Source organism: Magallana gigas, chromosome 5, assembly GCF_963853765.1.
Source record: "Magallana gigas chromosome 5, xbMagGiga1.1, whole genome shotgun sequence".
NCBI lineage: Eukaryota > Metazoa > Mollusca > Bivalvia > Ostreida > Ostreidae > Magallana > Magallana gigas.
In genome coordinates, this window is record NC_088857.1 from 14,466,895 (window position 1) to 14,477,486 (window position 10,592).

A 10,592-nucleotide genomic window follows, 5' to 3' on the forward strand; every position below is an offset into this window, starting at 1 on the left:
CAAAGTATACTTTGCTAAGTGCAAAAGTGCAATGTCACCACAGCTAAAGTTGTCGACGTAAAGAATATATACACAATTTAAAAATGTGAAATGTCTGAACTACTACATCTAGTTGTTGACATTCGCCAAGCGATATCGATACAATATCTACAACAAGATAAGACAACATCATGCAATTATGTCGGTATCATTTCACCATCGTCAAACACCATAATCATTGAGACGTTATATTTCGCATTGATGTTGGCTTACTTCGATGTCGATATCGTCCATATCGTATCGATATCGACTGGCAAATGTCGATCAACAACATAGTTGTTGAAACATTTTACGTTTTATAAGATGTCTGTATTTTACTTCGATCCAAACCCACGTTTCATTCAAAACAAACACTGTACATTTAATTTACTTCTGAAGGAACAGTGTAAGTACTCTGTTGTGTGGACAGCATGTCATACAAACATTTTATCGCCTAAAATTGAATTTAATGCTGTTTATTACGATTATGATTTCACCATCGTCAAACACCATAGCCATAGAGGCATCGTTTTGCATCGATCTATGTTGTCTTACCTTGTTGACTTGCTAGTTGTTGAACATTTTACATTTTATAAAGAAAGTATCTGTATTTTACGTCGATATCTAGTGGGGTTTTTTTTTAAATTTTGTTTTGTTTTTATGGAATTCCATGTTTTGTTTTTTGGTTGGTTTTTTTTATATTTATTTTTTTTTGTTTGTTTGTTTTTGTTTTTTGGGGGTTTTTTGTTGTTTTTTTTTTGTCATATACAGGTATATCTTGACCCAAAGCCATGTTTCATTTGAAACAAACACTTAACTTTACCCCTGAAGGCACACAGTAAGTATACTACTGAAGTGGCCAGCTTGTATTTCAGACATCTTATCGACTTAAAATAAATTCTATATTACTGAAAAAAGAAAGAATAACAGAGTGCTAAACCAGGTAAACCATTTACTAGAACTGGGAAAAAATATTTCTAATTCTTTTAAGTTGGAAGGTATTATCTTTTTTCTCAAACTAATGAATGATAAATCTCTATCATATACTTTGAAACTACATGGATGACATTGTTTTTAGTCAAATGGAATGTTATTTACAGAGAGTTGTATACATTTGCAATTAAGAATTATTTAGCCGGTATATGTACGTACTGTAAAATGTTTTCTCTTGTTTACATAAGTTCTATTGCATGAAATGACATATTTTTTTATGCATGAGTGATAATTAATTACATTTGTATTTTATAACTTTACAACTCCTGCTATTAACATCCTCCTTTTAATATATTACAGTTAATAAACATTCTTAAGATGAATTGCCATTTCAACTGTACAACTCCCGATATTAAAATTCCTCTTGGGCGCATTCTGGTTTTCTGGACGGGGAAATACCTAGCGATCATGCTGACGTCACTTTTGTGATTACCTTAATCCACCCCTATAGCCCGAGAGTGCACAGGGTCATTAACGTAAATTACTACTTTTTTGTAGTTGACTGAGTAAGCAAAAAATAAAAAATAAAAAAATCCCAAACAATCAAACAAAATTATCTTGTAGACACGAACAACTCCTTAAAGATAGATTTTAAACTGGGTATTTAACAATTTTATGGACAGCTCAGACAAAATAAGCAGGCACGCGGTACGACTTGGTTAACAATTGAAAATCATGAATGAAGTCTGCAAGAATGCGAAAGAAAAAAGAAAGTAAAAACCCACGCTTTCTTATTTTCACAAGCCTATAAAGTGTTATTTGAATTCATTGAAGTGCTTGAATTTTTTCTTGCAAAAAAAAAAAAATAAAGATGGCAGATTTTCATATATTACATCTATATGGATATAGCTGCAGTCCTGTTTAATGCCAATGAAAAAGTTTGAACGCACGGCTCTTGTACCAGATTTTGTACAGAAATGTCGATGACCGCGTGCTGTTCTACATCCAAGATGGATGGTTTGGTGTATATAAATTGAAAATTGGATAAGGCCTATTGATTGTAATTCAATTAAAACTGAAAGGGGTTTTTTTTTAGAATAAAAAAAAACCCACTTCATTGCAAAATTATCTGAATAGTGTATGGAGGCTATACTAATAACCAGCTTTTATTGGCAATGACTTTATTTCACGGTCTACCTTATGTGATACATTGATTTGTAGTGAATTTACATGTATTTTGCGTCAAAGACCATCGAGGCAAAATAAAAAATACTTTAAAATTTTTGAATCCATTCTCGGCGAATATGAGGTTTTTGCCAGTTCCGTAAAATTCAATTATACATGCGAATTAATATGGTTTAATACGATCGAAACATGAAATATTCTAAATGGAAACTAATCAGAAGAGGTCTTAAATAGTGAAAACACGTCTTATATTGCTTTCTATTTCTAAATCCGTGTTTTAAACCAAATAATATCTTTATTAATATATCTTTAAATTCTCTAAATTCGTCCGATGTATCACCCCATGGAAAGTTTATCATTTTGCAATACTTTCTTTTAAGTCGCTCTCTCTACACGTCAGGTAAGTTAATTAGTTGTTGACAAATACATGTACCTATTTAATATATACACAGAAAATCCAAAGCATTTTTGAGAAATTGTTCGGTGGTTCTAATTAGGGCCAATCAATTCCTACGTTTTTAAAAGGAGGTTGGGTGGTCGACGAATTATCCATTAGATCTACCTTACATTTTTAGAAACTATGCTTTTATTTTTTATTATATTTATATCATCATTATCATTATTTATTTTTATTTTATTTTTTCATTATTATTAAAAGAAAAAATACACATATTTTAGATCTATATACAGAGCTCTTCTTCATTAGGAGATTCATATAGTAGTGTCTAAAAATGGCTACAGTCATCCAGCCCTCTTATCACTGAATTCAAAAAAAGAGTTCATTATACATGTATATGTTATGGGCAACCATTTTCATTCATTACAAAATTATATATATATATATATATATATATATATATATATATATATATATATATATATATATATATATATATATATATATATATATATATATATTTACATTATCAATATGTTCTTGGGTGAGGAACAAAACCTACCCTTGTGATGTTATTTTCAAAAGTTCGATTCCCAATAAATGCATTGCAATACTTATTACGTCTTAGTAATGATAAAATTCTTAGTGTTAATTCCAATATAAATCGGGTCTCATTTGCAAGACTATGGTAAATTCATCTACTCCTTTGCAATACCATAGTACTACGGTGCATAATCGTGACAAAACAAGACATAGGCTTGTACCCATAACAAGAAATGTATGACATTGTGGTAATATAGTTCAGGCAATATGACCTATTGTTTACAGACTAAATATTTTGCATTTTGGATTTGAATTAGATCTACTCTTCTTTGCTCCCAAGTGTATTGGGAAAATCGGCAAACTACATGTACATGTATATATGTTCAGTTATCATTAACCTTTACCAGAACTGTAAAAACCACATTTCTTGACCCCTAGCTGGCAAGAAGGTTTGGGTCTTAGGGTATGAGCCCAAGAAGTATATCACTACATATATAAAAGATTTTGATTCTGTTACCCTCTGTAAATCATGAGTATACCAAAGATGAAATTGGAAAGAAAATCACTCACGCAATAAGGAATTCTAGTGGTATTTTTTTCAGCGATAAATTCTATATCTTTGAGTAAAATACAGCTAGGTTGTTTTATTCACCATTTTTATTTAATATAAATACATTTAAGCCACAGTTAAAGCTCAAAAGACTTCTCTGTCCATTTGACTAGTCTTGTGTATGTTGTAATCCAATTCTTGACTCTACAAGATTGACCAAAAAGCGCAAAATAACATTATATTAAAGCATTTAAAAAGCATATGAAACATGTCGGGAGAGGGCGAATTAAGTTTACAACTTGCGCCCAATAGCATTGTAAAATATAATGCAATAAAATATGTTATGGTCAAATCAATCAAATAAAGGCATTTACATTCAAAAACAAATAAAGCCAAATAAGGAATTTGCATTGTTTCGGTTCTTCGGATTCCTATGGTCACTACGCACAAGATTCCGGGTTGTCGCTCTCCTCAATAAAAACGTCACAGCACTGAGTCTTTAGCCTCTGGACAATGCCTTTCTCGCAACCGACCCAGACCGTCTGCTCGTCATCAATAGTAACCGCCAGGGGGCGGAAGAGACTGTCCTCGTAGGTTATCAAGTACCTTGCAAACAATCCAAGCGGCGTTAACTGGTGAATGCCGTAATTTCGATCGGCGATGTAAATCGAATCGTCGCTCGCAGCCACGACGTCTCGAGGGTCAAACTTGTGTCTCGGGTCTTTTTCAAACCCTGTGTAAGTAAAGCGGACTTTACTGGATTTGGAGACAACGATCAATCGACCCTCGTTCACAGACAGACGATCAACGACACAGAAATCGTCCATCCTCTCCTCAACTCTATGTGGGTTGACAAACAACTTGTTACTGCTGTTGCCAGCAAACTCAATGTCACTCAAGAACTTTCCTGCAGGATTCAAGATTCTGATTGTTCTTTTGGATTGTTTGGATATCGTAAAGTTGTCCTTATCTAGCAGGCACACTGCAAGGTCACCGGATCTCAGGACTTTGATGCCTTTGACTGTGTTAGGGGATAGGTCAGTCAAAGTGCTGAACGTTTTGTCCTGCAAGTTGTATTGAAAGATGAGAGATCCAACTTGCTCTGTTGTGTACAATTTATCAGTCGGTCCTATTGAAAAGTCCTCGGCTTCCCTTGTTATCCTGTCACTTATCTGCCCGTGTTTCTGGACTCTCTGTATTTCGCTGGCGAGCCTCCCCCCAGTAATGTTCATCCAAGCTTCCCCAGAATGCGCAGCAAAAATGGATGAAACGTTTTGGTCATCGCGCCCGACTTTCATTCTGGCAGGGGTACGTATATCCGCACTCAGCAGAATACGGTTAGTCTTCCTATTCAGGGCTCTGCTATTGTTTCTCTTCACCCTAATTGGGGACCGGCGATTTCTGGTGAGGGTGCTGCACGTGAACTTCATATCCGCTGGGTCGCTTTCATCACTACTGCCCTCACACTCCACGTAGTCAGACGACAAGTCGTTCTCATCTTCCACTTGTACAAACAGCTTCTTTATCTCCTCCTCTACCTCCGGGAAAGACAAGTTTTGGTGACTATAGTTTGGAATGGATATATTCGGTATCGTTTTCTCTATTTCGTGCTCAGCGTTCCTCGAGCATTCGATCACAGAACTCTGGTTGTCGGATTTAAGCACGAGGTCATAACCCTCAATCAAACATTTTACTGACCTTATAGTTTCTCGGAGTTTCTCTTCCGCGTCTTCGAACTCCTTAACATGGTCATCTTTGGTCTTTTCCATCTCCTGCAAGTATCCATTCCTTACAGCGTCCACAGTTGATTTCAAAACATCGGCCCGCTTTTGCACCATATCGATATTCTTCTGAATTTCTTCACAGAAAGCTTCCTTCTGCTTTTTAGCTCGCTCTGCTTTTTTCTCTAGATCCTCTAAAGTTTGATCTCTCGACAATTTCACAATGTGCTCAAGTTCTTTTTTCTTCTCTTCCATGATATCTAGGAACTTTTTGAACGTATGTCCAGAATGGTTCAAAGAAACGCATTCGAGACACACGTAGACGTTGCAGTTGGCGCAGAGTCTTTGAATTAGTTCTCCAGGGTGCTTGTTACACTCCATCTTGTCTGAAACGCAGGACGCCATGATCTCACTATAGCTAGCCGCTTACACTCCTCTTAAAGGGATTTATACATTTGTAATCAACGATGCATATCACGTCCTTCCCTCGAGAGAGAAAAACAACATCGCTTCAATGCCATTCACTGTTAGCTTTATTTCAGTTTATTTCCCACAGAGTGGATTTGCTTGCTAAGCGTCGCATTTTTAGCAGAAGACAAACACTGAAAAGAAAATAACGCTTTGTATTGTATAATATTCAGGTTATAAGGAAAATTGGTGTTATCTTACAAGATAATTCGGAGAAAACAAATTTCCAGGTAATTTGTTAATATGACCCATGCACTCCTTCATGGTCAATATCGTAATAAAATAACAGTGGGGAACGTTTGAATTGTGATTGTCAAATAGAATGGATTTATTTTAACATAATCATCCATGTCTCAACACTTAACATAGAAGATTTAAAATTCTTTTAAACAATTAAATGTAACAATGCAGTTAACGCTATATATACTTTAAGTACATGTATAGACCCAAGCTAGAGTACTAATGGCTATCACAAAGAAATACACCTTTTACACCTTGGAGCTTCATCTCACAAGCCTCGCTATCTGATCATGAAATTTAATGCAGGAGGTTTTTTTTCTGAAAGAAATACAAGGGAAAGGTCAACCATACATACAAGTATGTAATTAAGCTATCATTTTGTCGCATTCATAATGGAAGTAAATATTACATCTCAGACTGCTTTACAAATAAATAAGGGTGTCATTTTCTTCTCTTTCTCTTTTTTAAATGTATTAATTTCCTTGCGGAAGAAATAAACGTAATAATCCTTTGTTATTTTTATTGTTATTGATATAAACACCCTGGTAAAGTGTTATATCATTTATAGGGGTGTATTTTTTTTTGGGGGGGGGGGGGTAAAAGAAACGGAATTTCCCATTGCGCCTTCGTGACGGCGTGGTACCCAGAGGGCCCGTGGGTGGCAGCCGCTCATTGTCATTGTCATGAAGTAGACCTAACAACAACTGGATCTGCGCCGCAGTCTCTCATATCTGATCCTTCAACGTCAAACTACCTGTTCATGACTTTCATCTGGTTCATTGATTAAATTCGATATATATCAAATTAAAAACCAAATGCGAATGATTCACAAAATTAAGTATGAGATTACTTTCACATATTTTCATGTCTACTGACAATAGCATGATAGCCTTGTATCCGGTACATACATGTATTGATATGACGAGGCGCAATATTTTCCACACTTTATCTTTATAATCAAGGAAAAAACTAGATCTCGTAACGAGAAACGAGTAAGTCTTCCGTCCCATTTTTTGAACAGACACGATGAAATATCGATACAATTTCAGAATCCCCCCTCCCCTTTTATTTCCGAAAATGTATAGAATAGCCAATATTTTTTACAATGATCAACAAAGTTTTTTTTTTAACATATGGCACATTTAAGCCTTTAGCCTCCTAAAAATCCCTCCTTAATCACGTCATAAATGGGAGGGGCAATGATTTTTTTAAACAGATATTGTTACGATCAACTACCCGTTTTGAAGTAAAGGAGCCAGCCCCTTTTTCTTAATATTATACAAAAGGTCATAAGAATTGTTACATTTTTGTTCTTACACCGTTTATTTTTGAGATACTATTACGGGGCGCTTTCTCCCGTACCGGACTAATACTGGGCCAACCGTGAGCTTATTCTCTTATTGTTGGACTCAGCCTCATGAAACCTCAGACAAGCCAACACGCGTTTTAGTTTTCAGACTTTTATATAGACTTTATATGAAATATACTTTTACGTGAGTTTGGTATGCATCAGCACCGAAGGTCTGATTCCAACTGACTATAATTTACAATTCAGAATAATATATAATAACCAATGGAACAACACAATGAAGGATTAACATAATAAGTACAGATGTAAGTAAATCAATTATCAAACAGCTATTGAGTAACTCGGGACATTTTAGCAGCATGTACATAAAAGGATTAATAAGATGAAAGAAGCTTAAGTGTCAATAAACATAAACAGAGTTCAATTAAAAGATTAGCTGTCCATCACTGATTGTACCTCAGGTGGGATTAATGCTGCGCGGAATTTATAACGTTTATAAAACATTTATCGAAATAGATGAAAAGTTTTTGTAACAATTAACACAAAGTCCGAAAAGTCAATTTACACAATAATTAAAAATAGTCCGAAAGATTGAATTTCACACCGTGACACATGCTTCGCGTCCGCGTAAAACACGTCCTCGTGTTTTGAATTTTTATCATCGACGGTAGCCGCGTTGTTGTCTTCTTTGCTGCCTGTGTGGTTGAAATCGGCGGTCAAGTTGTTTATCATGCAACACGGCTTCTAGATGTTCGTTATCACATTCCAATACCCAAGTGGTCTGCAGCAGGGCGTTGTTTTGTTCCCTCAGCTGTTTGATTGTATCGTCAGCCTCTGTCTGAATTTTCATTACATATTGAGAATGTTCACTCCCGATATCTTTTAGTTTCCTCTGCATTAAATCCATGAGTACTTTATCACCGTGTGCCTCTGCTTCTAATTTTTGTATTTTCTTCACATAAATATCAATGTCAGAACGTTTCGAGTTTTCTTGGAGCTTTGTTCTCAAATCCGTATTTTCACTTTAAAGTCTTGCGTTCTCAGACTTAGCACGTTGTAGATTTTCAGCCATACTCTTCGTAAGTAGATCGGACTTGCGTAGCTGAATCTTAATGTTGTGTAGCTCAGTTCGTAGAATACTTGAGGTATCAAACAAAGCATGAAATTGATTGTTACGAATTGAATTAAACGGCAATTCTCTCAAAGTACGTTTGTTTTCAAGATATTTGCACACTCGTTTCATGTCTCGCGTCTTTTTACGACCCAAAACTGCTTCCTTTTCAACACATTTTGTTGGTTTCTTCATCTGTGTAAAACACATTCTGGAATAATGTCCAATTCTGTGACATCGGTAACATTTCTGGTTGAACGCGAAACATAAAACGCTGGGATGCACGTTTCCGCACCTTCCGCACACTGGACGCTGACATGAGGGGAAGCTGAACTTCTTCTGTCTCCACTGCGGTCGGAAAGAATATTCCATGTTGTATCTAGTTTAAGTAGTCTTCTTCATCTGTAGACTCTAAATTGGGGAAACTCGCTAAACTGTTGTAGAGGTCCAGGATCTGACTACTACAAAATATATGTAGCAGTCCCGGGTGTCGTTACCCTTAGGTTTATCCACCAAATATTACGGGGCGCTTTCTCCCGTACCGGACTAATACTGGGCCAACCGTGAGCTTATTCTCTTATTGTTGGACTCAGCCTCATGAAACCTCAGACAAGCCAACACGCGTTTTAGTTTTCAGACTTTTATATAGACTTTATATGAAATATACTTTTACGTGAGTTTGGTATGCATCAGCACCGAAGGTCTGATTCCAACTGACTATAATTTACAATTCAGAATAATATATAATGAACAATGGAACAACACAATGAAGGATTAACATAATAAGTACAGATGTAAGTAAATCAATTATCAAACAGCTATTGAGTAACTCGGGACATTTTAGCAGCATGTACATAAAAGGATTAATAAGATGAAAGAAGCTTAAGTGTCAATAAACATAAACAGAGTTCAATTAAAAGATTAGCTGTCCATCACTGATTGTACCTCAGGTGGGATTAATGCTGCGCGGAATTTATAACGTTTATAAAACATTTGTCGAAATAGATGAAAAGTTTTTGTAACAATTAACACAAAGTCCGAAAAGTCAATTTACACAATAATTAAAAATAGTCCGAAAGATTGAATTTCACACCGTGACAATACCATTGATTTGATTTTTTAGGGACCAGTTCTGTAGATCCCTGGTATGGACAGTCATTGATGTTTTGATCAGTGGAATCGAGTTGATTAATAAATGCAAACATTTACTTTTCTACAATGTTGAAAGTTTAAGAACTTTGGCCTCTAAATCCCTTATTACGAAATAAATGGGAGGGTAGTTTCACCACTGTCACTTACCAATTATCCAAGGGTTGGGGTTTTTTTTTAAATTCTACTTCGATTCCACACGTTGGCTTGATTTTTCTTTTTTAAATTATCGGTTTGTACATCTTCGCAAGCCAAGGGTTTTCGGTCCACTCTGCTCATTTATTGGGAGCAGAGTGGACCGAAAACCCTTGGCTAGTGAAGATGCGGTTTGTATAAACACCTTTTTATTTATTTTTTAACACAGGATTATGCATTTTGTACTTTACTCGATTTTCTTCCATGAATGCACGTTGGCTCTTCAAATTGAAGACTTTTATGAAAAAGTATGTACTTAAATGAAAGCAATAAACCGTAATTTTACTTCAGTGTAAGCACGCTTTGTCTGAGGACAAGAATCATCTACTCGAGACAAGTGCCACGTGAAAAAAAATCATGCCGAGTAAATTTAAAACTGTTGCGTTTGCATTTCCAAAACATCGAAAGTAAATAATACAATTGTGGTAGAAGTACTGCAAAGTAGATGCAACTCGTTTTTTGCAAAGAACGTGTGCATTGGTGCCATTTTATGCAAAAAATGCAGGAGGATGGTGTATAGATTAGAAAGAAAATGGGAGTGGGTCTGCGTACCCTTGCCATCCCGGCATCAGGTACGTCCCCATATACAAATAATTAATTAATATGGAAAAGAGTTCAGTTCAATGTACGGTGAATGATGATAGTATTCGAACGCCTCAAAAAAATATTTCTTCATCTGCAAACATCACCCTTTCTGTTGGGAAAACTAAGGCGACGTGCATTATTTGTCGCGCAGAGTCGAAGGATTAATATATTTGCGAAGTTTGAAATCA